General features: G+C 51.5%; 1 protein-coding gene across 1 annotated transcript in view; it reads left to right on the top strand.

Moving 5' to 3' along the window:
* GNG7 (G protein subunit gamma 7) overlaps positions 1-27,583 on the top strand; it is a 190,018-nt gene that overhangs the window by 60,612 nt on the left and 101,823 nt on the right. Inside the window, exon 2 of the mRNA XM_049876343.1 lies at positions 6,285-6,346. The gene's annotated coding sequence lies outside the window, so the exon portion shown is untranslated. The remainder of the gene's footprint in view (positions 1-6,284; positions 6,347-27,583) is intronic.

Genomic DNA, 27,583 nt, shown 5'->3' with positions numbered 1-27,583 from the left:
CTAGGCATAGACCCATAGAACCCAACAATTCCACTCCACGTATAGACCCATAAAAAAAAAAAAAAAAAAAAAACCCAGCAATTCCACTCCACGTATAGACCCATAGAACCCAGCAATTCCACTTGAACAGAAGAATTGAACAGTAACTACTCAAACAGACACTTGTACACCAATGTTCACTGCAGTATTCTTCACGGTGGCTCAAAAGGTGGTGTCACGGATTGAACTGTGTCCTCCAAAAATCTCTGTCGACTTGACAATCCCCAGTATTGTGTAATTGTCCACCATTTTCTCACCTGATGTGATTTTTCTACGTGTTGTAAATCCTATCCCTGATATTGGTGAGGTGGGATTAGAGCCAGTTATGTTAATAAGGCAGGACTCGAGGTACAAGATTAGATTGTGTCTTAAGCCAATCTTTTTTGAGATATAAAAGAGAGAAGGGAGCAGAGAGACAAGGGTGGGGACCTCATACCTGTAGGGAAACAGCACTGGGAGCAGAGCACATCCTTTGCACCTGGGGCCCCTGTGCTGTGAAGCTCCTAGACCAGAGGAAGATTGATGACGAGGGCTTTCCCCCAGAGCCCACAGAGAGAAATCCTTCTCCTGGAGCTAACACCCTAAATTCAGACTTCTAGCCTCCTAGACTGTGAGTGAAAAAACTTCTGTTTGTTGAGGCCATCCACTTGTGGTATTTCTGTTATAGCAGCACCGGATGACTGAGACAACCCAAGGGTCCATCCACAGATAATGGATAAACGCAAAGTGGTCCCTCTACACAATGGGGCATCTCTTAGCCATAGAGGAACGAGGTCCTGATGCCTGCCACAGTGTGGGTGAACCCTGAAAACATGATGCTGAGTGAAATCAGCCAGACACAAAAGGGCAAATACTGTAGGATCTCGCTTTTATGAAACATCTAGAATAGCCAAGTGCGTAGAGACCAAAGCTTATCAGTGGTTCCCAGGAGCAGGAGGGAGGGGAAAGGGGAAATCTTAGTTAGGGGGCTCTGGGTTTCTGTTGGAAACCCTGGTCACGCAGTGGTTAAGAGCTCGGCTGCTAACTAAAAGGTTGGCGGTTCACATCCACCAGACGCTTCTTGGAAGCTCTCTGGGGCAGCTCCACTCTGTCCTATAGGGTCACTAAGAGTCAGAATCAACTTGACGGCAACGGGTTTGGTTTTGAGTTCTGTTAATGGTCGTGGTTGCTCCACGTGACGCGTGTCGTCGGTGTCGCTGCATTGCACATGTAAAAATTGCTGAATCAGCAAACGTTTTGTTACATATATTAAAAAAAAAAGTTGCAAACGACACAGCTGAAGCTAGAGCGGAGAACAGAGGCCTTGTCATAGGGGCTGCTTCCTTTGTGTGGGGGCTAGAGCGTGCAGGGATCCAATTTGTTTTTGCAATTTTGCTAACAATACATGTAACAAAACGTTTGCCATTTCAGCGTTTTTACGTGTAAATTCAGTGACCTTTATTACGTTCATCATGTTGGGCAGCCATCTCCTCTCTCCGTTTCGCTCACCCTTAACAGACGCTCGGCGCCCCCCAGCGACGACTCCGCGTCCGCCCCACCTCCCTTTGGGAACCGTGAATAATCTTGGGTCTCTGTGCATTTGCCAGTTCTAAATATTTCTTATAAATGGGATCATACTAAATTCTTAACAATTTTGGAACAAGGGGCCAGCAGTTCACTTTGTCCTGGGCTCTGCAAATCCCGTAGTCTGGTCTGGTCAGAGGCCCCCAACCCTCGGCCACAGCTGCCTTCCAGGCGAGCTGGTGTCATCCTACAAGGAAAGGGAAAAGCCAGCGTTTTCTCCGGGTGAGCCACTGAAGGTCACTGGGGACACCCTGGCACCAGCTGGTGTGGCAGCAGCATGTCTTTGCCAGGACTCAACCCTGCCACACCAAGGCAGAGCTGTGTGGGGGGGGGTGGTGGTTGCCACGCTGTGCTCCCCTCTACCCAGTGCTGGTCTGGGGCTGGGGACAGCCCATGGCCCTGCACCTGCCCCCCACTGTTCAAGTCCCAGGGGCTCAAGGACAGCCACTGGCTGGCACTAAAGGACTGGGCACAGAGACACGTTTGTCGTTGGTAGGGGTGAAGGTTGTTGTTGCCATCGAGTCAGTTCCAACTCATGACAACCCCATGTGACACAGCCGAGCTGACCCATAGGGTTTTCTAGGCTGTGATCTTTTTATTTTTATTTTTTTATTACTGTACTTTAGATGAAGGTTCACAGAACTAGCTTCTCATTAAACAGTTAGTATGCATATTATTTTATGACATTGGTTAACAACCCCACGACATGTCAACAATCGCCACTTCTCGACCTTGGGTTCCCCATTACCAGCTTTCCTGTCCCCTCCTGCCTTCCAGTTCCCGCCCCTGGGCTGGTGTGCCCCTTTAGCCTCATTTTGTTTCATGAGCCTGTCTAATCTTTGGCCAAAGGGTGAACTTCAGGAGTGACTTCATTACTGAGTTAAAAGGGTGTCCTGGGGCCATATTCTCAGGGGTAGGCTGTGATGTTTATGGGAGGATATTGCCAGGTCTTTCTCCCGTGGAGCTGCTGGGTGGGTTCCAACTGCCAGCCTTTCAGTTAGCAGCCGAGCACTTAACTGTTGCACCACCAGGGCTCCTTAGGTGTGAAGGCAGAGTGAGAAGGAGCCCTGAGGCCATTTTAAAATGATTCCTAGTACACAGAGATGTTCACGACAGCATTGTTTATAGTAGCCAAAAGGTGGAAACAGCCGACCTGTCCCTCTGCGGATGACGGATAAACACGCTGTGGTCCGTCCACACGACGGAATGCTGCTCGGCCATAAAAAGGAGTGAAGCTCTGATACGTGTACGCCACGGACAGACCCTGAGAACGCGGTGCCGAGTGAGAGAAGCCAGACGGAAAGGCCACGTGTGGTGCGATGCCCCGCACGTCAGGTGTCCGGACAGGCACAGCCACGGAGACAGGAAGGGGATTGTGGCTGCCAGGGCCTGGGGGTGGGAGTGGGGTGACTGCCAATGGGTGCTTCTTTTGGGGATGATGGGATGTCCTGGAATTAGTGGCGACGACTGCACAACCTGGTGGATGTACACGAACCATGTTTTTGTTGTTGTTGTTGTCAGTTGCCATTCAGTTGGTTCCGATCCCCGGGGACCCCGTGTGTGTCAGAGTAGAACTGTGCGCCCTAGGATTTTCAGTGGCTGGTTTTTCAGGAGACTGGCAGGCCTTTCTTGGGAGGCACCTTGGGGAGAACTGGAACCTCTAACCTTTCAGTTCCCGAGCTTGTTAACCACTTGCACCACGTAGGGGCTCTGTGAATATACTAAGACAAAAAAAAAAAAAAGAACACCAAACCCATCGCTGTTGATTCCGACTCATAGAGACCCTAGAGGACAGAGTAGAACCGCCCCACAGGGTTTCCAGGGAGCAGCTGGTGAACTGGAACTGCTGACCTTTCCATTAGCAGCCAAGCTCTACTAAACGCTATTCAGTTGTGCACTTTAAGTGGGTAAATTGTATGGTGTGAGAGTTATATCTCAATAAAGCTGTTACGAACATTCACAGCAAACGGTTTGCAGACCAGTTGCGTGTGTGGGGCGCCTGCCCATTTCCCGGTTTTGATAACGTACTGACGTCATATAAGACGTCACCATTGGGTTGCTGGGTGATGGGTGCCCAGAACCTCTGTGCTATTTTCGCAACTTCTGTGCGTCTATAATTAGTTCAAGAATAAAAAGCTGTAAAAGATTTTATTCCTAGGTAAGGTCGAGGCGAGAAGTCCTGTCCTCCAGCTAGCTCCCTGGGCACGCGGCTCCCGTCCTTCCATCCCCGCTGTCTGCAGCGCCCTGGCAGGGCTGTCTGGGGTCCCCTCTCTCCTTTTTGCCCGGAGCAGCTCACTGGATCCGGTGACCTAAGTGGCCCCCTGTCAAAACGGCTGGAAGACTGGAGGCGGCACTTTGCGCTTTCGTGCGGCAAGAGCGCCACCCGCTGGCGGCCGGTGGGACCTCAGCACTCCAGATCACACATTGGTCTGAGCTCCTGCAAAGGGAGCCAGCACTTTAAAATTTTTTTTTTGTTTTTTCAATTTAGCTTGTAAAAATAAAATCCCAGACTCCCAGAAGGAAAGCAGATGTTCAGCATAAACCGCATTGCTTGCACAAACAGTTCAGGCCCAGAGAACTGTTTTTATCCATTAGGGAATGGTCGGAACCCTCCCCAAGTCCAGGTTCTCAGACCCCAGCCTGGGGCAGCCTCGCACACAGGCCTTTCTAGAGATCACGGTCAGGTGGCGACGTGGCCTGTCCGCACAGTGACCAGACGTCTTGGTTCACCTGGGACCAAGGGGGCTTCTGGGATGGAGGCTTTCAGCACTAAAACCCGGAGAGTCCCAGGCATGTCCCGACGAGCTGGTGACCCCCAAGGGCACCATGGGCAGAGGCTGACTCAGCCTCCAACTCTGCCTCTTGGGGGGCCGTGAGGGTCAAAGGACCCAGGTGAACATTTTTTATAAATGATGAACGGTTGCATAGACATCGGCTCCTTTCCTTTGGCTTAGTTAAAAATGCGTGGAAATTTACGGGAGACATGTCAGAAAGCTCTAACAGATCCTTCTGACGAATCGCCTTCCTGAAGCGTCACCAGTCCGCCTCCTGACGCTGGTGCTGTCCCTGACGTTTGCCAGAGTAACTAAAACAAGGACTCGCAAAAGGACTTTTTGTTTGTCGGTTTGATAACTTTGACACACTTTAAAAAACATTGTGTTTTAGCCTCTTAAAAAAAAAAAACCAAACCCAGTGCCGTCAAGTCAATTCTGACTCATAGCGACCCTATAGGACAGAGTAGAACTGCCCCATAGAGTTTCCAAGGAGCGCCTGGCGGATTTGAACTGCCAACCCTTTGGTTAGCAGCCATAGCACTTAACCACTATGCCACCAGGGTTTCCATCTTAGTGGTGCTGTAACAGAAATACCACAAGGGGGTGGCTTTAATGAACAGAAATTTATTTTCTCTTGGTGTAGGAGGCTAGATGTCCGAATTCAGGGCACCAGCTCTAGGGGAAGGCTCTCTCTCCCCTCCACTGTCTCTCTCTCAGCTCTGGGGGAAGGCCCTTGTCTCTTCTCAGCCTCTGTTCCTGGCATTCTTGCTTGCTTAATCTGCTCCTCTGTATCGCAAAAGAGATTGACTTAAAACAACACGTCACACTGATAAGGCCTCTTCACGTAACAAGGGAAACCCATTCCCAAATGGGATTACATCCACAGGTACAGAGGTTGGGATTTACAACAGCTATTTGGGGGGGGGGGGACCCAATTCAATCCATAACAAATGCTTTCATTGTGGTAACAATGTAACAAAACATTTGTCAACTCAATATTTTTTAAGGGTACAATTCAGTGATGTTGGTAACATTCACTGTGTTGTGTAACCGTTACCACCATGGACAGAAGCTCAGTGCCTCTAGGGCTCCCCCTCTCCCTTCCCTTCTGCTCCTGGTAACCACGGTGAACTTTGGTCTCTGCATTTGCCTGTTATAGACATTTCATGTAAGTGAGATCATACGCAGTTTGTCCTTTTGCGATGGACTGGTTTCACTTAGCGTAATATTTTTTGAGGCTCATCCATATGATAGCGTGTATCAGAATTCCATTTCTCTTTGTGGCTGACCGATATTCCCTTGGAAGCCCTGGGGACATAGTGGTTAAGTGCTACGGCTGCTCACCGAAAGGTCCTCAGTTCAAATCCCCCAGGCACTCCTTGGAAGCTCTGTGGGGCAGTTCTACTCTGTCCTATGGAGTCGCTATGGGTCGGACTTGACGGCAACAGGCTGGATATCCCCTTGTGTGGATGGCCCACATTGTGTTTATCCATTCTTCTGCTGATGGGCACGAGCTGTTTCTACCTTTTGGCTTTTCTGAAAAGTCCTGCAGTGAACATTGGCACAGAAGTGTCTGAGTCCCTGCTTTCAACTCCGTTGTGTATACACCTAGGAGTGGGATTTCTGGGTCATATGGTAACTCTGTGTTTAACAAAATGGTTTTTATTGTCGTCTGATAATCGATGGGTTAAAAAAACCCCAAAAACCCAAACCCGTTGCCATCACGAGTCGATTCCAACTCACGGCGACTGTATAGGACAGAGTAGAACTGCCAGTAGGGTTTCCAAGGGGCACCTGGTGGATTCAAACCTCCCACCTTTTGCTTAGCAAAATGCTGACTTCAGTAAATGTGCGCACACCATTTCTGACCCAGGGGCACTGAACGAATGCTTTGTGTTTTTCTTCTAGGAAGCAAAAGCTTGTTTGGACTCTGAGCGTCACTGCTGAGGACAGCCGAGCCTCCTGCACAGGTTGGTGTCGGGATGTTCTCTTCTCTCTGTGTTCAGCGTTCACGCGGATACCTGGTTGGCTTCCTTGAACCCGTGATGAGAGTGAGAACTTGGTTTGCCATTGGGGTGGCGGCTACACTGCGCATGCTGGAATCTTCCAGCCTCGGTTGCTGTTTCCTAGGGTTTGTCTTAGCCACCGAGAGTGCCCGCGAGCGTCAGGCCAGGGGGAAGGGCTGACAGTGCTCGGCGATGTTTTCCGTCCTGGGCCTCTGGATCGCCAGGAAGAGGGAGGACGTGGTCCTGGTGGGGCTGGTCCTAGTGACCCCAGGCAAGGTCGGGACAGGAAGTTCGAGGCTGTGCTGCCTGCTTTTCCTGGTCTTACCTTCATCATGTTGTTTAGCTGCCATCGCGTCAAGCCTGACCCGTGGAGACCCCACATACCATAGTACGAAACGTTGCCGGGTCCCGTACCACCATCACGGTCGTTGGTCTGCTCGAGTCCACTGCTGCGGCCGCTGCGTATTCTGAGTGCCTTCCACCCTAGGGGGCTCATCTTCTAGCATTGTATCAGACAGCGTTCTGGTGTGACCCACCGGGTTTTCACTGGCTGATTTTCAGATGTAGATGACCAGGCCTTTCTTCCTAGTCTCTCAGTCTGGAAGCCCAGCTGAAACCTGTCCGCCAAGTGTGACCCTGCTGGTGTTTGAATTACTGGTGGCAAAGCTTCCAGCATCCCCGCAGCACGCAGCCACCCCGGTACAACACGCTGACAGACGGGGGTGGTGATTGTGTGTAGGTGGCTTACATGGGCTTGGGGGGAGATTGTGATGAAATGTTTGTTATAAAAAGGGGCTGTTGGGCGTCCTGGGAGTGAGAACCACGGGAGGGGGGAGAAGTTGGCTGGGTGGGCTCACACAGCTTGGGCACCAGCCTGCTTACCGCCCGTCCGGACAGGGGCAGTTAATTCCCCTGTGCTTTGGTTTCCTTAACTGTGAGAAGGGGTAATAATAGTACTTACCGTCCAAGGACTTTGTTGTTCTTAGCTGCCATCCAGTTGGCCCCAACTCATAGTGACCCCGTGCACAAGGGAACAAAACACTGCCCGGTCGTGCGCCATCCCCCCGATCGATTGTGGATTGGACCATTGTGACCCATAAGGTGTTCATTGGCTGATTTTCCGAGGTAGGTTGCCAGGCCTTTCTTCCTAGTCTTAGTCTGAAGCTCTGCTGAAACCTGTTCAGCATCATAGGAACAAGCAAGCCTCCCCTGACCGACATGCATGAGTTGGACTGGCTGGGAATTGAACCCAGGTCTCCCGCATGGAAGGCGAGAATTCTACACTGAGCCTCCCTTGCCCCCCCCATAGCTTCATCGCAGAGTTCTGTTGGTGTGGATGGTGACCCGTTGGTAGCCGTTGGAAAGGCAGAGCGACGGCCCTGGCCATGATAAATATTTGAACCCGTCATCTACCCTGGCAGGAAGGGAGGTTGGGAAACGAGCCAGTGGCCTCAGGAGGATTCTTGTTAGCAAGTTAGAAGCAAAGCTGAGGCTGGGAACTGACCTCGTAACTCTGACCTGTTTCTTCCTGGTCTTATTCCAAGAAGGGCTGTGAGTGGCTTTTAAAATGTGGAAAGGAGGACTAGTTTAAAAAGAAGCCAGACGCCAAAGACAACTTAGAATCTGATTCCCTTTATGGGAATTTTGCAGAAAAGGCAAGTCTGTAGGGATAGAAAGGGGATCGGTGGTTACAAGGGGCAGGGCCGGGGGGCGGGGAGTGACTGATGACGGGTGCAGGGTTTCTTTTTGGGGTGATGGAATGTTCTGGAACTAGACAGAGGGAATCGTTGCGCAACTCAATGAGCTAACTAAAGATCGCATACCCTTCAAACGGGTGGGTTTTTTTGACTCGTGAAGCGTACTTCAGTAAAGTCAAAATGTGTACTTTTTCTCTAAACCCAGTGGAAACCGCTTTAACGCAGCCTTAGCCGACGTTTCTGTAGGCAGTAAGAAGACGCCTTGGTGCGAGGAGCAGCAGCAGAGACCCTGGTCATGGGAAGAGACTCGGAAATATCTTTGAAGGTACAGTTAGTTAGCAGGAGGTGTACCGGAGTAGACAAACCAGCAAACCCGCTGCCATCGAGTCGGCTCCGGCTCGCGCAGACCTCCCGTTTGCAGTGTAGGACGCTGCTCCACAGGGTCTTCTTGGCTTCACGCAGACAGGTTGCCAGGACTTTCCTCTGTGGGGCTGCTGGGTGTGTTCGAATCACCAACCTTTAGGTTAGTAGTTGAACACAAACAATTGTCACCACCCAGGGACCTTACTGGAGTAGGTGGGTCCTCATCCAGTAGGTTTGTTGTTGTTAGGTGCTGTCGAGTTGGTGCCAACTCATAGCGACCCTGTGTACAACACAGTGAAACACTGCCTGGCCCTGCGCCATCCTCACAGTCGTGGTCATGCTTGAGCCCATTGTTGCAGCCACTGTGTCAGTCCATCTTGTTGAGGGTCTTCCTCTCTTTTGCTGACCCTCTACTTTGCCAAGCGTGATGTCCTTCTCCAGGGACTGGTCCCTCCTGATAACATGTCCAAAGTGCGTGAAACAAAGTCTCGCCTTCCATGCTTCTAAGGAGCACTCTGGCCGTACTTCCTCCAAGGCAGATTTGGTGGTTCTTTTGGCAGTCCGTGGTGCATTTAATATTCTTCACCAGCACCCTAACTGGAAAGCATCAGTTCTTCTTCGGTCTTCCCTATTCACTGTCCAACTTTCACATGTCTACGAGGCAACTGAAGACACCGTGGCTCAGGTCAGGCGTCCAGTACGAGCGGAGCCTTTGTAAGAGACACGCAGAGGGAAGACAGCCCTGTGAGGAGAGAGGCAGAGGTTGTAGTGACGGGTTTATGAGCTGAAGAACACCAAGGATTGGTGGGAGCCGCCAGAAGCCGGGAGAGAGGCTGGGCGGAGATTCTCCCTCAGAGCTCTCAAAAGGAGCCAACACGGCTGATAGCCTGGTTTCAGGCTTCTGGCCTGCTGCACTGGGAGACGATACACTTCTGTCCTTTAAAGGCACTACTTTAAGGTATTTTATGATGGTGGTCCTAGGAGACCAAGACACCCACTGGCCCCTACCTGTGGGAGCCCTCTGTGTGCTGGGCCTGGGCGTCAGAATTACAAGCACCTGGTCCCCACCCCTCGAGGTCCAATGGGGAAGAGGTGGGTTTGAAGCAGCATGGTGGTTTCTCAGGGGCACCCTCCAAGAGCCAAGGGCCTGGGGGGGCGGTGTCTTCAAGCTTAAGGAGGACCCCCCAGGGAGGAGGTCTCGGCACAGGCAGGAGAGTTGGGGAAGGGCCTTGAGAGAAGCCTTCCCTAAGACGGAGAGCACGGTGGCGAGAGCACGGTGGCGCCACGCTGAGATTGGTGCCCTGGTCCCTGCCTAGCTTGCCCATGCTCAGCCTTGTTCCAAAAGAGAGTCCTTCATTGGAGGTGCTTGGGAAGGTTGCCTGCAAGAAGGGGAGCTTGGGATCCATGGCGGTTGGGTGAGGTGGTGGCAGGGTGTGTGTGTGTGCGTGAGTGTGTGTGTGCGTGTGTGTGTCCGTGTCTTTGTGTATGAGTGTGTTACACGTGTTTGTGTTATGTGCATGTCTGTGTATGTGTGTATCTATGTATATAACGTGTGTTGTGTGGGTGCATGTTCAGTACATGTGTGTCGTGTGTGCATATGTGCTACATAGGTTACGTGTGTTACGTTTGTTACGTGTTTATGTGTTATGTATGTGTTGTGTTGCGTGTGTGGGTTCTGTGTGTTACATGTGTATTGTGTTACATGCGTGTGTATGTTAGATGTGCATGTATGTTGTGTGTTGTATTACATATGTGCATTGTGTTACCTGTGTGTAGAAATGAGGGCCTTCCCATTTACTCATTTGACCACCGACGGCAACGCACCGTTTCACATTCCTGCCCACCCTGCCAACTCTGGTGCGTAAATCTTTGTCCAGCTGACAAGCAAGAACAGCGTCCTTGTTGTCTTGTTTGCGTCTCCTTGATTACTGGTGAGTTCAGCGTTTCCTCTTGGGTGTTTCTCAGGTGACTTGCCTGGATGTGTTCTTGGCTGGCCTTTCTGTTGGGGGTTTTCCCACTTAGTGATCTGTCTGAACTCTTTATATATGTTCGTTTGGGCTGTTTGTCACGTGTGCTGCAAGTGACTTTCTGAGTGTGGCTTTTGACATGGCTTACGGAGGGTTCGGAAACCCTGGTGGCGTAGTGGTTAAGTGCTATGGCTGCTAACCAAAAGGTCGGCAGTTCGAATCCGCCAGGCGCTCCTTGGGAACTCTATGGGGCGGTTCTACTCTGTCCTATAGGGTCGCTATGAGGAATCGACTCAACGGCAGTGGGTTTTTTTTTTTTAGTGAGTCTTACCAGGTGCGGGGACAGTTCTGCCCCCAGGGGACACTTGGTGATGTCTGGGGACATTTGTGGTTGTCACGACTAGGGGTAGGGTGCTACTGGCATCAAGGAGGTAGAGGCCAGGGATGCTGCTCAACACCCTACAGTCCCAGGGCAGCCCCCGCCCCAGAGAAGGATCCCTCGTCAGCAGTGCTGAGGGTCAGAACCCATTGCTATGGAATTGATTCCAACACCTAGCAACCCTAGTGGGCAAGAGTAGAGCTGCCCCCTAGGGTTTCCAAGGAGTGGCTGGTGGATTCTAACTGCCAGCCTTTTGGTTAGCAGATGAGCTTTTAACCACTTCGCCCCCAGGGGCCTGTTAAAGAAAGGGAGAGGGAATTCTCAGTGCTGGCTGCTCTCACACTCTATCACAAAGGAGAGGGCTGTCTTTTGTAGGAGCTGCTGGCAGGGGAGAGCGTGCTAGGTTTGTCCTGATGATTTTCTAGTTACCGATTCCCTGAGCGCCACCATGCACCAGGCCCCACGGGAGGTGTCTGCAGGTGCCCCAGGGTTCACCTCTCCCCGCAGCACTGCAGGGCAGCCTTGAGTTCATCTTACACCTTACACCAGGAAGTCCGGTTGCTGCCAAGGCGACTCTGACTCCTGATGACCCCGCGGTGTCAGAACAGAGCCAAGCTCCACGGGGTTTTCAGTAGCTGATTTTTTGGAAGTGGAAGGCCAGGCCTTTCTTCCTAGGTGCCTCTGGGTGCACTCGAGCCTCCTTTTGGTCAGCAGCTGAGTGCAGTCACTGTTTGTACCCCTTACAGAGGATGGAATTAAGGCTTGGAGGCACGAGGCTGCCAGTCACCCCTCTCTGAGTGGGAAGCTCTCTGGGAAAGCCTGCGTGTTGCCAGGCGGGGCCATGCTATCCTTCCTGGTACTAAAACCCATGCTCTGATTCTCTGCAGCCAAGTAGGGGATTAGCAAGGAGCCCTGGTGGTCCAGTGGTTAAGCACACGACTGCTAACGGAAAGGTTGGTGGTTCGAACCCACCCCTGGACTCTACAGGAGAAAGATCTGGCGATCTGCTCCTGTAAAGATTATAGCCTGGGAAACCCCCCCGGGGTCGTTCTACTCTGTCACATGGGGCTCCCATGTACTGGACAGCACCTGACAACACGGGGTTTGCTCCCGGGTGTCAGAGGTGCAGGAAGTCAGCTCGGTGCTGCTGTTACCTGCAGCGGCCACCAGGGGGCAGAGGAGGTCCGTGGCATCTGCGCTTCTGGATGGCGGAAGGTGGAGGTGGGGTCGGTGAGACACGGCAGGTCTTCGGACCATTCCACGCCCTCTTCGAGCCCTGAGACCAACCTGTCCCAGTTTGTTCAAGACATTCCCACGGTTTTCAATGGCTGACTTTTCCGAAGATCGCCAGGCCCTTCCTCCGAGGTGTCTCTGGGTGAACTCGAAACTCCAACCTTTCCGTGAACAGCTAAGCACGTTCACCGTTTGCACCACCCAGGGGCTCCCATCTACGCCTTGCAGAGTCCCACGTCCCTGGCAAACGGGGCCCGTGGTCACCCCATCCCTGGGGCCCCAACTGTGCAGACCCGGACCCTCTGCTTCCTGGAGCCAGCGTCCCCCGTGGGCCTCTTATGCTGGGTCTGGGGGAGAGGCAGAAGGCACAAGCTCTGCTCTTGAGGAAGTCGGGGAGCCCGCACCCCAGAGCCCACCCCGGACTGGGGCGTGGACATGTCACAGGGTTCACTGACCCAATCAGAGCCGGGGCCAGGACGCCCCAGGCCTAGATGAGGACGCAAAGGCGGACGGAAAGGTGTCAGCAGGATGCAGAGGGTCCTCCTGTTGGGGCCCACAGCGGGGAGGGACTGTGGCGCCCCCGTGAGGTCCTGGTGGGGTCCGTGGTGGGAATGTGGGCCCCCGTGAGGACCTGCTGGGGTCCGTGGTGGGAACGTGGGCCCCCGTGAGGTCCTGGTGGGGTCCGTGGTGGGGTCCGTGGTGGGAATGTGGGCCCCCGTGAGGCCCTGCTGGGCCCGCAGCAGGGAGGGACTGTGGCGCCCCCGTGAGGCCCTGCTGCCTGGGTGCCTTCACCTCCCTAGGGCCTTGCACCCAAGTCTCGGGGTGTAGACATGACAGCAGCTCAGGACAGGAGCTGGCTCTGGGCCAGGGGAGCCACTTCCAGGAAATGTGACAGGCGGGGTTTCTGGTCTTCCTTGGTAAGAGGGAGACTCAGGGCTCCCTGCTCCCCGAGGCCGCAGTGAGCAGTGGGGGTCCAGGGTGGGCGTGGTTGCTAACATTTCATAAAAAAGAGGAACCAGGTCCTGGCCTTGAGCCCAGGCCTTCCTGGCCGCCAGCTCCCGCACTTCAAAGATCAAGGTTTTGCTCCTAGGTTTTCCCTGTCCCGGGGGCCAGCAGCCCTCCCCTCCCTCGGCTGCTCTGACCCCACCCAGCCCCTCCTCCCTCCAGGCCAGCCCCACCCAGATCCTCCTGGTTGTTGTTTTTGCGGGTTGTTGATTTCTTCTTGTAGCGATCCCACATGACGAGCAGAATTGCCCCACAGGGTTTCCTAGGCTGTAATGCTTACGGAAGCAGGCTGCCGTATCTTTCTCCGGCAGAGCCACTGGCAGGTCTGAACCGCGGAGCACTTAACCGCTGCACCACCAGGTTCCTCCTGCACCTCACCCTGGATGACCCCCGCGCTCGATCAGAAGCCCTCTCTGAGCTCCTGCCGTGAAAGCTGCCTGGGGTCCAGGCGCCTGCAGCGTCTTCCCCAGACTGTCTGGGACATGACATCAGTCATGCGAGCTGAAAGCCGTGCCCAGGGCTGCACTGTCCCAGAGGGGAACCACTAGCCAGTCCGAGCACACGCTGCTAGCCACAAGGTTGGAAGTTCAGGTCCACCCACAGGGGCCTCAGAAGGAAGGCCTGGTGATCTGTTTCCAAAAGTCAGCCCCTGAAAAGCCTGTGGAGCACAGCTGCACTCAGACACACACAGCGACGCCGTGAGTCAGAGCCGGGCTGACAGCAGCCGATTTGGTCTGGTTTTGGTTAGCCACATGGGGCTACTGAGTGCTTGAAATGGGGCCGGGGTGAAATGGTAATATTTTACGTCAACGGTTGCTGTCAAGTCAGTTCCGACTCAGGGCGACCCCCTGTGTGTCAGAGGAGAACGGCACTCCATACACAGAGTTTCCAACGGCTGAGTTTTCAGAAGTAGATTGCCAGGTCTTTCTTCCAAGATGCCTGTGGGTAGACTGGGACCTGCAACCTTTTGGTTAGCAGCTGAGCCCAGTCACTGTTTGCCCCACCCAGTAGACCATATAAACCAGGGTGACCTCCAGCTTCTGCAATTTCCTTCCTCTCTCCTCCCGACTCAGTGTGGATTTAAATGCGGGCAGCGTCCTAGGACGTCAGTAGGTCAGATGATTATGGGATACAGAGTCTCTTGGGGGTCAGTGGAATCCCCTAACCCAGGGGTTCTCACCAGGGGGCAATTCTGCTCCCTAGGGGACACTTCGCAATGTCTGGGGATATTTGTGGGTGTCACGACTAGGGAAGGGAGTGCTACTGCTATAGAGTGGATGGAGGCCAGGGGTGCTGCTCAACACTCTACAGTGCACAGTTTGGCCCCACCCTAGAAAAGGATCCAGGCCCATGTGTGAGCAGTGCCAAGGGGGAGGGACCCTGCTCTTGGTTCAGCATTTTCCCAGCCTCCTAGCGAAGGACATCAAGTACAAAAGAACTCTGTGACCTCCAAATAGCCGAGTGGTTTCCCGATACCTCCTTGTTCTCCTTGGGAACTTGCTGCATTTTTGCTGAAAGCCCCAGCGGCCTTTTATCTGGAGAGCTGCCCTTGGGTGTAGAACAGACCGCCACCCCAGCTGGCAAATCAGGGCACAACTCTCTGTTTGGTGACCAGCTCCCAACCCCTTCCCAGGGCGTGTTGCAATTCACGTTATTATCAGTTCTCTCCCTGGACAAGCTGTTCTCCTGCCAAGATAGACCGTCAAAACCATAAAATGTTCTGTTCAGGCAAGGTCGCGGCTGCTGCCACAGTCTTCCCTGCAGACAACGTCCGCAGCACATGTGGAATTACGGGGCAGGGGAGGGGGGGCATTGCTGAGATCGCCCAGAAGGGGCTCTGCTGGGGCCCACGGTCCCCCAAAGCCTCTTCTTCTGCTGACCAGGCCCTGGGTGCTTCCCCAGGCGGCAGGGGTGGCTGGGACTGGACCCTGCCCCTCCTTTTTATGCCTGGTGGGATATCCAGGTGCCCAGCAACCTTTTCTGCTTCTCAGGTTTATTGGGAAGCTGCTGTACCACTGACAGTGCGCACTGCTGTAAGGCAGGGCCTTTGTGACTGAAACAAACAAACCAGGCGTCCGCTGCAAATTACTGTTTCTACAGGGTGTTGTATGAGGTGTGTGCATTTTTTGGTAGGAAAAATAGAAATTTTGAAAAAACATTTGAGACCTATATGTCCGGTGGTCTCGGGGTGGGGAGGGGACTGGGGGGTAGAATTATCGGGACACCATATGTCCCTCTGAACTCTAAGGGGGCAAGAAAAAAAATCTGTACGACCTACCACAAATTCAACAACACACAATGATGCAGCTTGCTTCCATTAATGAAAACACGTGATATCTACAAAAAATTCAAAGCAGAGAAGAATTGAGTCTTGGAAGGGATAGCAGCGGTTCTCACCTGAGGCAATTCTATCCTCCGGGGTCACGGGGTGATGTCTGGGGACATTTGTGGGTGTCATGACTGGGTGGGGTGCTACTGGCATCGAGTGAGTAGAGGCCAGGGATGCTGCTCAGTACCCTACAGTGCACAGGACAGCCTGCCCCAGAGAAGGATCCGGCCCCAAATGTCCACACTGCCAGCGGAGAGACCCTGTGTTAATTATTTGGAAAACACAGAGTTAGACCCGAGTTCACACCAAACACCAAAATAAACTCTCAATGGATGAGACTGTGTAAACCAGGAGGAGCCCCAGCTCCTGTGATTCTCACCTCTCTCCACTCAGCGTGTGGATTTAAATGTGGCCAGTGTCCTAGGACGTCAGTAGGTCAGATGTATTATGGGATGCAGAGTCTCTTGGGGGTCAGTGGAATCCCCTAACCCAGGGGTTCTCACCTGGGGTGATTCTGCCCCCAAGGGACACTGGGTGATGTCTGGGGACATTGGTGGTTGTCACAACTTGGAGGTGGGGTGCTAATGACATTGAGTGGGTGGAGGCCAGGGTTGCTGCTCAACACCCTACAGTGCACAGGACGACCCCTCACAACCAAGAATTCTTACAACCCCTCGCCGGGTCCCATCAAACAAACTGACTTTTTGGAGTCCTACTCTGTCCCTGGGGGCTAAGATGCCTCACAGGTGTCACCTCAGTTAATCCCCACTCAGGTAGGTTATTGCTACACCTGCTTTTACCAGTTGGAAAATGGAGAGCCAGAGAAATTCATCGCCCAATGCAAGACCCATGAGCAGAGATCCACCAGTGATCCCCCTGGAGCCCAGGCCCAATGTCTGCAGCACCCCGAAGCTGCGTGTGCCCGTTGCTAGGTAACCACTGGAACAGTCAGTATCTGACAGCAACGATGACGCACAGATGCGGTCACGGAGACTCATTGTAGGGCAGCCTCCCCTGAGTCAAAACACACACGGAGACAGACCGTCACGCATGACAAGGAGGCAGGGGCCGGGGAGACGGGATCGAGCGAGTGCTGGAGAGGGGTGGTGGTCCGCCCATCACCTTGGGGCTCTGTCTCAGCTCCTGAAGCTCGCGGGTCTGATTCTGTCCGAGCTGATGGACATTGGTGGTGGTGGTACTTCTTCTGTGGCTTTGTTCTGTTACTCTTGGGAGTTGTGGGGACAGAGCAGAGCACCTCTTCTCCCAGCCGCGGGCTTCAGGGGGGCCAAGGGCTCCTGAGCCCGCGTCAGGCCTGGATCCTGTGCCCACTGCAGGGTAGCTCCATGTGTGGGGAGCTGTAAGAATGGCCTGTTGGGGACGTCTGACCTCCTCTAACTTCACGAGGGAGGAGAGAGAATCACCGTCGGCATCAGACCAAGGCTGACTCCGTGGAGGTGGAGGTCAACCTTGTACGAATTCCGACACCAGTGTCCCTCCCACAGCACTTTCTCCTTCTCTGCTGGGTTTGATAATTCCTCGCAGTGGCCACACAGAACTCGTGGACAGTACGATCATGGGGTTTAATAGGGAAGTAACAGGTTACAATTCCAGATCAGAAACGACTCAGGATACAGTTCTTTGGTCAGGACAGCTTCTTCTCAGCCGTGCCAGCAGGCAGGCCCCTCTCCGGCCCTTAGCCCCTCAGCCCAGCCTCTGCCCTGCTCAGGCAAGTGTTACAAAGCTCCTTAGTTCCACTGATAAGACACCCCACTCTGCCAACAAGCCTCGGCCCGAAGGCACTCAGCTGTCTTGCTCTGTGGGTCAGAAAACCCACTGTAACTGCCTTGCTCTGTGGGCCGGGAAGCCCAATGTGCTGGCTCGTGCTGGTCTTCTGGTTCTGCTGCTGCCGTCTCTCTGCTGCCGCTTCTCACTGTCTTGCATCGTCTCTGGTGTTACAACTCTCTCTCTCTCTCTTTCTCTCTGTCTCCTGGGTCTAGGAGGTTCTCGGCACAGTGATGCTGGGTCCAAAGGATGTGCTCCACTCCCGGCTCTCCTTCCTGGTGGTAGTGAGGTCCCCCCCTTTCTGCCTCTAGGATGGCTTATTTTAAGCCTAGTGGGATGGCAAAACTGAGCGATCTCATTAGGGTTCCATACACCTTATTTCATGGTCTCACCCCCATGAGGCTGTCATGTATCTTATTTGCATTATTAGCAAGCTGCCCAGTCCCTTCAGTGGGCCACAAGCACCTTATTTGCATAGTCCCACCCAATCATTTGGTGGGAGTTACAAGACCATGGCAAGAAAGGCCATATAAAAGGGATCCATCACACTACAGGCCACCCCCTGGCTTTTCTAGCCACGGTTCTTTTATACTTGAAGAAGGACAACTTCCTCCTAATTGTTTTGCCAGTTCAAAACAATCCTTAACAATTAGTCCTTCAGGAGGGCAGAGTCCTCAGGTGAGGTTACCCAGGTACCAGCCATTCAGTTCTGCTGCAGGTGTCCATCTGATCTGTCAGGTTGTGTAACAGTCATCTTGTCTTCACCCTCTCTGGCCTCTGATAAAATTTAACTGAGAGAAGATTATTCACTTTCTCTGAGCCTCACGAAGTATCAGGATAGCAAAACCTTTAAGGGGCTTTAGGTTCGGCCACTGTACTCGAGTCCTGCCGTGCCTCCCCCTTAGTCCACTCTTTCACACTTACAGCTTCTACAATTACAGTTCTTACAATCACAGTTAACTCTGTTAACAATGAACATGCACAGCGGATCACGCACAATCCTCTCAGCATCTTCCCCACCCTCTCTTCCCCAGACCCATCAGGAAAAGAGGAATCTACTCAGTGGGGATTCTCCCTTGTCCCCCTCATTTGGAGTGTAAGCACACCCATGGAATGTGTAAGCCAGCCACTTCATGCCTTTGTCTCCTCCCGCCCCATTTTAGAGAGCCAGTGTTTAAGTTGCTTGTCGCTATCAAACCAGTACTGTGAGGAGTCAAGCATGTGCTTCGATCTGAAGAATCTTCTGTTCTGGTTAGAACTTCGAGCATCTGCATCCGTAAGCAAAGTCCACTCCAGAGCAAGCCATCAAATTGCAGGGTTCTACACCAGTTCACGGTATCAAACATCCCTGTCTTCATTCTGCTGGGTTCTTGGGCAGCTCCTCCTTAGCCACCTAAGCTAGGTTAGTGGGTACCAGCCGTAGGCTTGGGAGTCCACACAACTCCCTACACTTCTGACCAGCCAGCTCCTCCTCTCTCTACCTCTCACTGTTAGCCCCCGTGGGCTAGGTCCGTGGGTGCCAATGGAACATGTCCAAACTCAGCCCATCTCTTTATTCTGAACCTCCCCCACTTCCACTCATCGAGTGGACCCAGGTGGTCACTTCGAGCAAGCGTACCAGGCTGTGTACTTACCAGCTCCCTTTAACCTCCAGTCCTGGAAGGGGGTTATTCTGACAGGCATTGACTTTTCCTGCCTCGATGCATCCAACAGCAAATTGTTTGCTCAAAGTTTCAAAAAGTGAAACAGTCATTTTTTTTTTTTTCTGCAAGTTCTCCCTTCAAGTGCAAATCTCCTGTTCCCTCAGAGTCCTGGGTGGATCTACATGTCTTTTCAAATGCAAAATTCCTGACTCCAAAGGCTCTATACACAGGGCTACTGCATTCAAACCAAAAGCCTGTGTTTCTTTTTTGACAAATTCTAGTTTGCCTTTTAGCATATCCAGTCAAGTATTGGCTGAAAGGAGTTACACGCTCTCCGTAATCTGTAATACCCAGCGCTCATTTCCATCACACATTTAAGTCTGTTTGACAACACCAGGTAGCAGAAACATTCCGTATCCCTAGTACATTCAGAGAAACACATGACCCTTTTTAAAACATTCCAGTTTCGTCTTCTCTTCTCCACACCTTGACTGTCTTCCTATTCATATGCATATGGCCTTGAGCCTCTGGCTGGGTGGAGCCAGAAGACCCTGACCATCTATCAATCATCCTGTTTAACCAGCTTGGCCCTTGCCCTGAGCCACTCCAGTTGTGGCTTTTCTCTCCTCAGCTGCAGCATAACATCTCTTACTTTCCTTTCAACCATTAGAGGTAACGGCAACCAAAGTAACCATCTGAGAATCAGAAGTTTCACTTCCCATGCCCCTTTGTTCTTTCTCTTCCAAAGTAAAATGCTTCCGTAAGTCTGGAGCCATTGCAATGAGTCCCACTTCTGACACCAACTGTAAAAACGGCATGGTGGGGGTATCTGACCTTTTCTAACTTCAGGAGAGAGAGGAGAGAGAATCACCATCAGCATCAGCCCGAGGCATACCTCCACCTGCCAACATTTTTATCATTTCAGACCCCAGCTGTCCCTCCCACAGCACTCTCTACTCCTCTGCTGGGTTCAATAATTCATTGCAATGGTCACGTAGAACTCACAGATCACACTCACATTTAGGTTTATTAGGGAAGTAATAGGTTACAATTCAGGATCAGGAACGACTCAGGAGACAGTTCTTTGGTCAGAACAGCTTCTCAGCTGTGCCCTCAGTCAGGCCTCTCCCTGGCCCTGTGCATCTCAGCTTCTCGGCCTCTCAGCTGTTCAGCCCCTTGGGCCTCTTGGGCCAGCTCTGGCTCTGCCCTGGTCACGGAAGTGTGACAAAGATTTTTAACTCCACCGATAAGTGCCCAGAGACATCCTACTCTGCCAGTAAACCTTGACCGGAAGGTGTTCAGCCTTCTAGCTCCATGGGTCAGAAAACCTAGCTCCACAAACAAGTCCCTGGAAGCACCCCACTCCACCAGAAAGCCTCCTGCCCAAAGGCCCCCAGCTCTCTCACTCGGTGGGTTGACTGCCCACTGTAGCCATCTTTCTTGACGGGCCAGGAAGCCCCCTGCGCTACCTCGCGTAGTCTCCTGGTTCTGCTGCCTCTGTTTCTCTGCTGCTGTTTCTCTCCATCTCATGCTGTCTCCTGTGGTACAGCTCTCTTTCTTTGTCTTCTGGGTCTAGGAGGTTCTCAGCACAGGGACCCCAGATCCGAAGAACGTGCTCCTTTGGTGGTAGTGAGGTCCCCCTTTCTGCCTCTGGGATGGCTCATTTTAAGGCAAAACTGACCCACCCTCTCTTTAGGGCTCCATATACCTTATTTGCATGGTTCCACCCTCGCAAGAGTGCCATACACCTTATTTGCCTTATTAGCAAGCTGTCCAGTCCCCTTGGTGGGATTCATTGCACCACCAGCATATTTCTCATGGTGTCATGGATTGAATTGTGTGCCCAAAAAATATCTCTCAGCTTGGCTAAGCTGTGATTCCCAGCATTGTGTGACTGTCCACCATTTTGTCATCTGATGTGATTTTCCTATGTGTTGTAAATCCTATCTCTATGATGTTGATGAGATGGGATTACAGGCAGTTATGTTAATGAGGCAGGACTCAGTCTACAAGATTGGGTTGTGTCTTGAGCCAATCTCTTTTGAGATATAAAAGAGAGAAGTGAGCAGAGAGACGGGGACCTCATACCACCAAGAAACAAGATCCAGGCGAATAGTGCATCATTTGGACCTGGGGTCTCTGCACAGGGATGCTCCTTGACCAAGGGAAGATTGATGGCAAGGACTTTCCTCCAGAGCAGACAGACAAAGTCTTCCCCTGGAGCTGACACCCTGAATTAGGACTTGTAGCCTACTAGACTTTGAGAGAATAAACTGCTCTTTGTTAAAGCCATCCATTTGTGGTATTTCTGTTACAGCAGTACTACTTAACTAAGACACATGGTGTCTTAGTTCCCTGTGGCTGCTGTAACAAAGTACCACAAATGGGGTGGCTTAAAACAATAGATATTTATTGTCTCAGTTCTGGAGGCCAGAAGCCCACATTCAGGGCGTCAGCAGGGCCATGCTCCCTCTGAAGCCCTTAGGGGAGGATCGTTCCTGGTTTTTTCCAGCTTCTGGTAGCTCCAGATGTTCCTTGGCTCGTGGCTACATTATCCCAATCTCTGCCTTAGCCATCACACGGCTGTCTTCCCTCTCTGCCTGTCCATGTCTCTTCTTCTCTTATTATAAGGACATCACTCATATTGGATTAGGACCACTCTACGCCAGTATGACTTCATGTTAACTAATGACATCTTCAAAGACCCTGTTTCCAAACAAGTTCGTCTTCACAGGCGCTAGGAGCTGGGACCTGAACACATCCACTGTGACACTCCTGGGGCCCCCATGAGTCCATGTAGGAGCTGGGGCCTGTATACACCCACTGCGACACACCTGGGCCCCATGAGTCCATGTAGGAGCTGGGACCTGAACACACCCACTGCGACACTCCTGGGGCCCATGAGTCCATGTAGGAGCTGGGGCCTGAACACACCCACTGCGACACTCCTGGGGCCTATGAGTCCATGTAGGAGCTGGGGCCTGAACACACCCACTCCGACACTCCTGGGCCCCATGGGTCCATGTCAACTTGCCAACAGTGGGTTTGGTTTGTTCTTAGATTCCTCTGCTGCTTTTTTTCGACCAAACATGGCTCTGACTTTTTAGTTTCAAGTAAGTTTAGATTTACAGAGAAGTTGCATAAATAACACAGATATTTGAAAGACCCCTCGCCCAGCTTCCCTTCATGTTAATATCTTGCATCGCCACAGTACATTTGACACAACTAAGAAGTTAGCGTGGGTACATGACCATCAACCAAACACAGACTTTGCGTGGATTTGACCAGTATTTCCACTAATGCCCTTTTTTGGTCCCAAGATCCTACTCGGGATCCTACCTTGCATTTAGTTGTGATGTCTCTGGAGCCTCCTCTGGTCTGGGATGGTTTGTCAATCTTTCCTTATCTTTTGTGACCTTGACCTTGACAGCCTTGAGGAGGACATCTGGGGTCCTGGAGAATGTCCCCCAACCTGGGTTTGCTCAATGTTTTCTCATGATCAGACCAGGGTGACGTGTTTGGGGAAGAACACACAGAGGTTGGGTGCCCTTCTTGTCATATCGCATCAAGGTACCTGACGCCGACCTGCCATCACCAGTGACATCAACCTGGCTCACCTGGGGGCGGTGGTGCCACCAAGTTTCCCAGCAGTAAAGTTCCTATTTTCCCCTTTCCTTGCTCCATTCTTTGGAAGCAACTCACAAAAATCAGCCCACACTCAAAGGGAGTTGTTAGGTAACTTCGACCCCACGCACAATACAACGAAACACTGTCCGGTCCTGTGCCATCCTCACAGTTGTTTCCGTTTGAGCCCATTGTTGCAGCCGCTGTCTCAGTCCATCTCGTTGAGGGTCTTCCTCTTTTTCGCTGACCCTCCACTTTTCCAAGCATGATGTCCTTCTCCAGGGACTGGTCCCTCCTGATAATATGTCCAAAGTACCTGAGACGAAGTCTCACCATCCTCACTTCCGTGGATCATTCTGGTTGTACTTCTTCCAAGACAGATATGTTTGTTTTTCTGGCAGTCTGTGGTATGTTCAGTATTCTTTGCCAACACCGTAATTCAAAGGCATCAATTCTTCCTCCGTCTTCCTTATTCATTGTCCAGCTTTTACAAAAAAAAAAAAAAAAAAATGTATATGAAGCAATTGAAAATACCATGGTTTGGGTCAGGTGCACCTTAGTCCTCAAGGTGATATCTTTGCTTTTTAACACTTTAAAAAGGTGTTTTGCAGAAGATTTTCCCAATGCAGCATGTTGTTTGATTTCTTGACTGCTGCTGGGTGTTGATTGTGGATCCAAGTAAAGTGGTATTCTTGACAACTTCAATCTCTTCTCCGATTATCATGATGTTGCTTATTGGTGCAGTTGTAAGAATTTTTGTTGTCTTTATGCTGAGGTGTAATCCATACTGAAGGCTGTGGTCTTTGATCTTTATCAGTAAGCGCTTTAAGTCCTCTTCACTTTCAGCAAGCAAGGTCGTGTCATCTGTATAATGCAGGTTGTTAGTGAGTCTTCCTCCAATCCTGATGCCCCGTTCTTCTTCATATAGTCCAGCTTCTCGGATTATTTGCTCAGCATACAGATTGAATAGGTATGGCGAAAGAATACAACCCTGACACACACCTTTCCTGACTTTAAACCATACAGTATCCCCTTGTTCTGTTCGAATGACTGCCTCTTGATCTATGTAAAGGTTCCTCATGAGCACAATTATAGATGCTTTGGAATTCCCATTCTTTGCAATGCTATCCATCATTTGTTATGATCCACACAGTCGAATGCCTTTGCATAGTCAATAAAACACAGGTAAACATCCTTCTGGTATTCTCTGCTTTCAGCCAGGATCCATCTGACATCAGCAATGATATCCCTGGTTCCACGTCCTTTTCTGAAACTGGCCTGTCGATATACTGCTGCAGCCGTTTTTGAATGATCTTCAGCAAAATTTTACTTGGGTATGATGTTAATGATATTGTTCAATAATTTCCACATTCAGTTGGATCACCTTTTTTGGGAATAGGCACAAATATGGATCTCTTCCAGTCGGTTGGCCAGGTAGCTATCTTCCAGATTTCTTGGCATAGACGAGCGAACACTTCCAGTGCTGCATCCACACGTGTTATAAAGTAGTGGCTGTCTAGAGAGTCAGATTGTGATTTAAAAATATATATATATTATTTTCCCCCAATTTGTAAAAAATAAAGGCATAAAACACTCGATGAGGTATTTCCAGGTATTTGGGGGCTCTTTCCCAAGAGGAAGTGACAAAAGAATAAAACAGGGACAGAAATACTTGCAAAAGGGGTCAGCTCAGAAGAGAATGTCACCCTTTAAATCAAAAAAAGAAAAAACAACAACAAAGCCTGTTGCTGTCAAGTTGGTTCCAACTCACGGCAACCCTGTGGGACAGAGTAGAACTGCCCCACAGGGTTTCCAAGGCTGTATCTCTATGGAAACAGACTGTCACATCTTTCTCCTGCAGAGCAGCTGGCAGATTCGAACCGCCGAGCCTTCATTTAGCAGCCGAGCACTTAACCAATGGGCCACCAGGGCTCCTTCCCTTTAAATCGGGGGTTCCAAAATACAGCCCTGGGACTCAATCTGGCCCACCACCTGTGTTTATAAATAAAATTTGATTGGCACACAGCCATGCCCATTTGTTTACGAATCATCTGTGGCTGCCTTCTGCTACCACAGCAGAATTGAGTAGTTGCGACCGAGATTGTCTGGCCCACGAAGCCGAAAATATTTACTCTGTGACCTTTACAGGAATGGTTTGCCAAGCCCTTCTCTAGAGAGGTCACTTGCAGGGCGTGGTGGGGTCAAGGCCTCCACAGGGCCCTGGCTACTGTCATCACCTGTCCCTGCTTCTCCTCCTGCTCGTCTGGGCCCTCCTGCTCCGAGGACTGGGGCTCCCCATGACTCCACCCTGAACCCACCTGCCCCTTTGTCTACATGGTCTCTTAGCCCTGAGGTCCTCACCCGGAGCAATCCCGCCCCCTGAGGACACTGGGCGATGTCTGGGGACATTGGTGGTTGTCACAACGTAGAGGGCTGCTACTGGCATAGAGTGCGTGGAGGCCAGGGATGTTGCTCAGTACCCTACAGTGCATAGGATGGCTCACCCTGGAGAAGGACCCAGCCCCAAATGTCCATGGTGCCGGCGGGAAGAGACAGTTCTAGAAACAAAAGTAGCTGTTTGTAAGCTGTTTTGTAAGGTCCCCAGTATATCCTCAATTTGTTGTTTTCCTTTTAGTTTTGTTTATAACAGGTTGGGTTTCTGTGATATGAAAGTTTTACATTTTTAGGGAGAAAAGTTTATCAGTGTTTTTATGGCTCCCTCTTCTAGAAAATGGGTGGGGGGAGTAGGCACGCCCTGAGTAATGGCACCGGGATACACCTGGATGACGACAGGGCCGTTGTGGCAACCAGTTTGTTCAACATGTGTGAAGTGGGTAGCCGAGGTCTGCACATGGCAAGTGCTCAATAATCAGTTGTTGCTGTTAGCTGCTGTCGAGTCGGCCCCCATCTCGTGGTGACCCCATGCACAATAGAACCAAACCCTGCCCAGTCCTGTTCCATCCCCGTGGTTGGTTGTGGATCAGACCATTGGGATCCATGGTTGATTTTTGGACATGGGTTGCCAGGCCTTTCATCCTAATCTTAGTCTGGAAGCTCTGCTGAAACCTGTTCAGCATCTTGGCAACATGCAGGCCTTCACTGACAGACTGGTAGTGGCAGGGCATGAGGTGCACTGGCCGGGAATCAAACCCGGGTCTCCACGTGGGAGGTGTCCTAGTCCCCTAGTGCTGCTAGAATAGACCACAAGCAGGTGGCTTTAATGAACGGAAATTTATTTTGTCACAGTTTAGGAGGCTAGAGGTTTGAATTCAGGGCGCCGGCTCTAGGGGAAGGCTCTGTCTCTGTCAGCTGTGGGGGGAAAGTCCTTGTCGCTTTTTAGCTTCTGTTCCTCAGATTTGCCCAATGCAATATGTCATTTAATTTCTTGGCTGCTGCTTCCATGGCATTGACTGTAGATCCAAGTAAAACAAAATCCCTGGCCACTTAAATATTTTCTGTACGCTGAGCAAATAATCCGAGAAGCTGGACTGTATGAAGAAGAACAGGGTGTCAGGATTGGAGGAAGACTCATTAACAACCTGCGTTATGCAGATGACACAGCCTTGCTTGCTGAAAGTGAAGAGGACTTGAAGCACTTACTAATGAAGATCAGAGACCACAGCCTTCAGTATGGATTACACCTCAACACAAAGAAAACAAAAATCCTTACAACTGGACCAATGAGCAACATCATGATAAACGGAGAAAAGATTGAAGTTGTCAAGGATTTCATTTTACTTGGATCAATAACTAATGCCCATGGAAGCAGCAATCAAGAAATCAAACAACACTTTGCATTGGGCAAATCTGCTGCAAAAGACCTCTTTAAAGTGTTAAAAAGCAAAGACGTCACCTTGAAGCCTAAGGTGCACCTGACCTAAGCCATTGTGTTTTCAGTTGCCTCATGCATGTGAAAGCTGGACAATGAACAAGGAAGACTAAAGAAGAATAGATGCCTTTGATTTGTGGTGTTGGCGGAGAATATTGAATATACCATGGACTGCCAAAAAAAGGAACAAATCTAGAAGCGAGGATGGTAGGACTTTGTCTTAGGTACTTTGGACATTTTGTCAGGAGAGACCAGTCCCTAGAGAAGAACATCCTGCTTGGTAAAGTAGAGGGTCAGCAAAAAAGAGGAAGACCCTCAACGAGATGGACTGACACAGTGGCTGCAACAATGGGCTCGAACATAGCAACGATTGTGAGAATGGCACAGGACTGAGCAATGTTTCGTTTTGTTGTACACAGGGTTGCTATGAGTCAGAACCAACTTGATGGCACCCAACAACAACAAGTAACCTAAAGGTTGATGGTTTGAACCCACCCAGTGGCACCACAGAAGAAAGGCCTGGCAATTTGCTTCCATAATGATTACAACCGAGAAAACTTTATGGAGCACAGTACTCCTCTGTCACTTGGGGTTGCCATGAGTCGGAATCCACTCTCCGGCAACAGGTTTGGTTTTTGGTTTTGGTGACCTGGGTCAGATCTTGAATTCCTTAGGGTCAGGGATCCCAGCCAGCCCTGGCCAGGTGATGAGTGAGTGAGTGAGTGAGAGCGTGGGCCCTGGGACAAGTCACTGTCTGACCTCCTGTTCAGAGTTGAGCCTGTGACCAGGATGGTAACGCTCTGGGGACAGTGAGCGGAGCCTACAGACATAATTGTCCTTCCACCAAACAGTACCGATCACATGTCCCTGCTTGCTGAGTCAGAGCTGAGCTGAACGCCGGGCTCATTAGCCTGCTGGAATGTGACATGCTGTTCCCTGGCTCCTGACTAAGATTCCGGCTGATTCAGCTGCTGCTCAGAGCCGCTCACCCCATCGCAGCCCAGAGGCAGCAGCCCTGACGGTACCGGGCCAACGGTGGGCGCCCTGATGGTATTGGGCCGGCGGTGGGCGCCCTGACGGCCGGGATCAGCAGGCGTGAAGAAAACACACAGGAGGGGGGGTGGGAAGAGAGTTGGCAGAAGGGGCTCAGTGCTGAGGTCACACCTGTGGGTGCCCCCTGGGACCACCAACAGGGCTGCGTCGTCCCGCGCTGGTGGACAGTGGGGTCCTGCCCCAGCACTGCTGACATGGAGGTCAGATCTTTCTCGGGGGGGGGGGGGCCTTCCTGTGCACTGTGGGGTGCGGAGCAGCATCCCTGGCCCCCACCCACTCGATGCCAGTAGCAGCCCG

The sequence above is a fragment of the Elephas maximus genome, chromosome 3 (assembly GCF_024166365.1).
Source record: "Elephas maximus indicus isolate mEleMax1 chromosome 3, mEleMax1 primary haplotype, whole genome shotgun sequence".
Classification (NCBI taxonomy): Eukaryota; Metazoa; Chordata; class Mammalia; order Proboscidea; family Elephantidae; genus Elephas; species Elephas maximus.
Note: the sequence above shows the minus strand (reverse complement) of the source record. Positions and strands in the feature narration are given on the sequence as shown.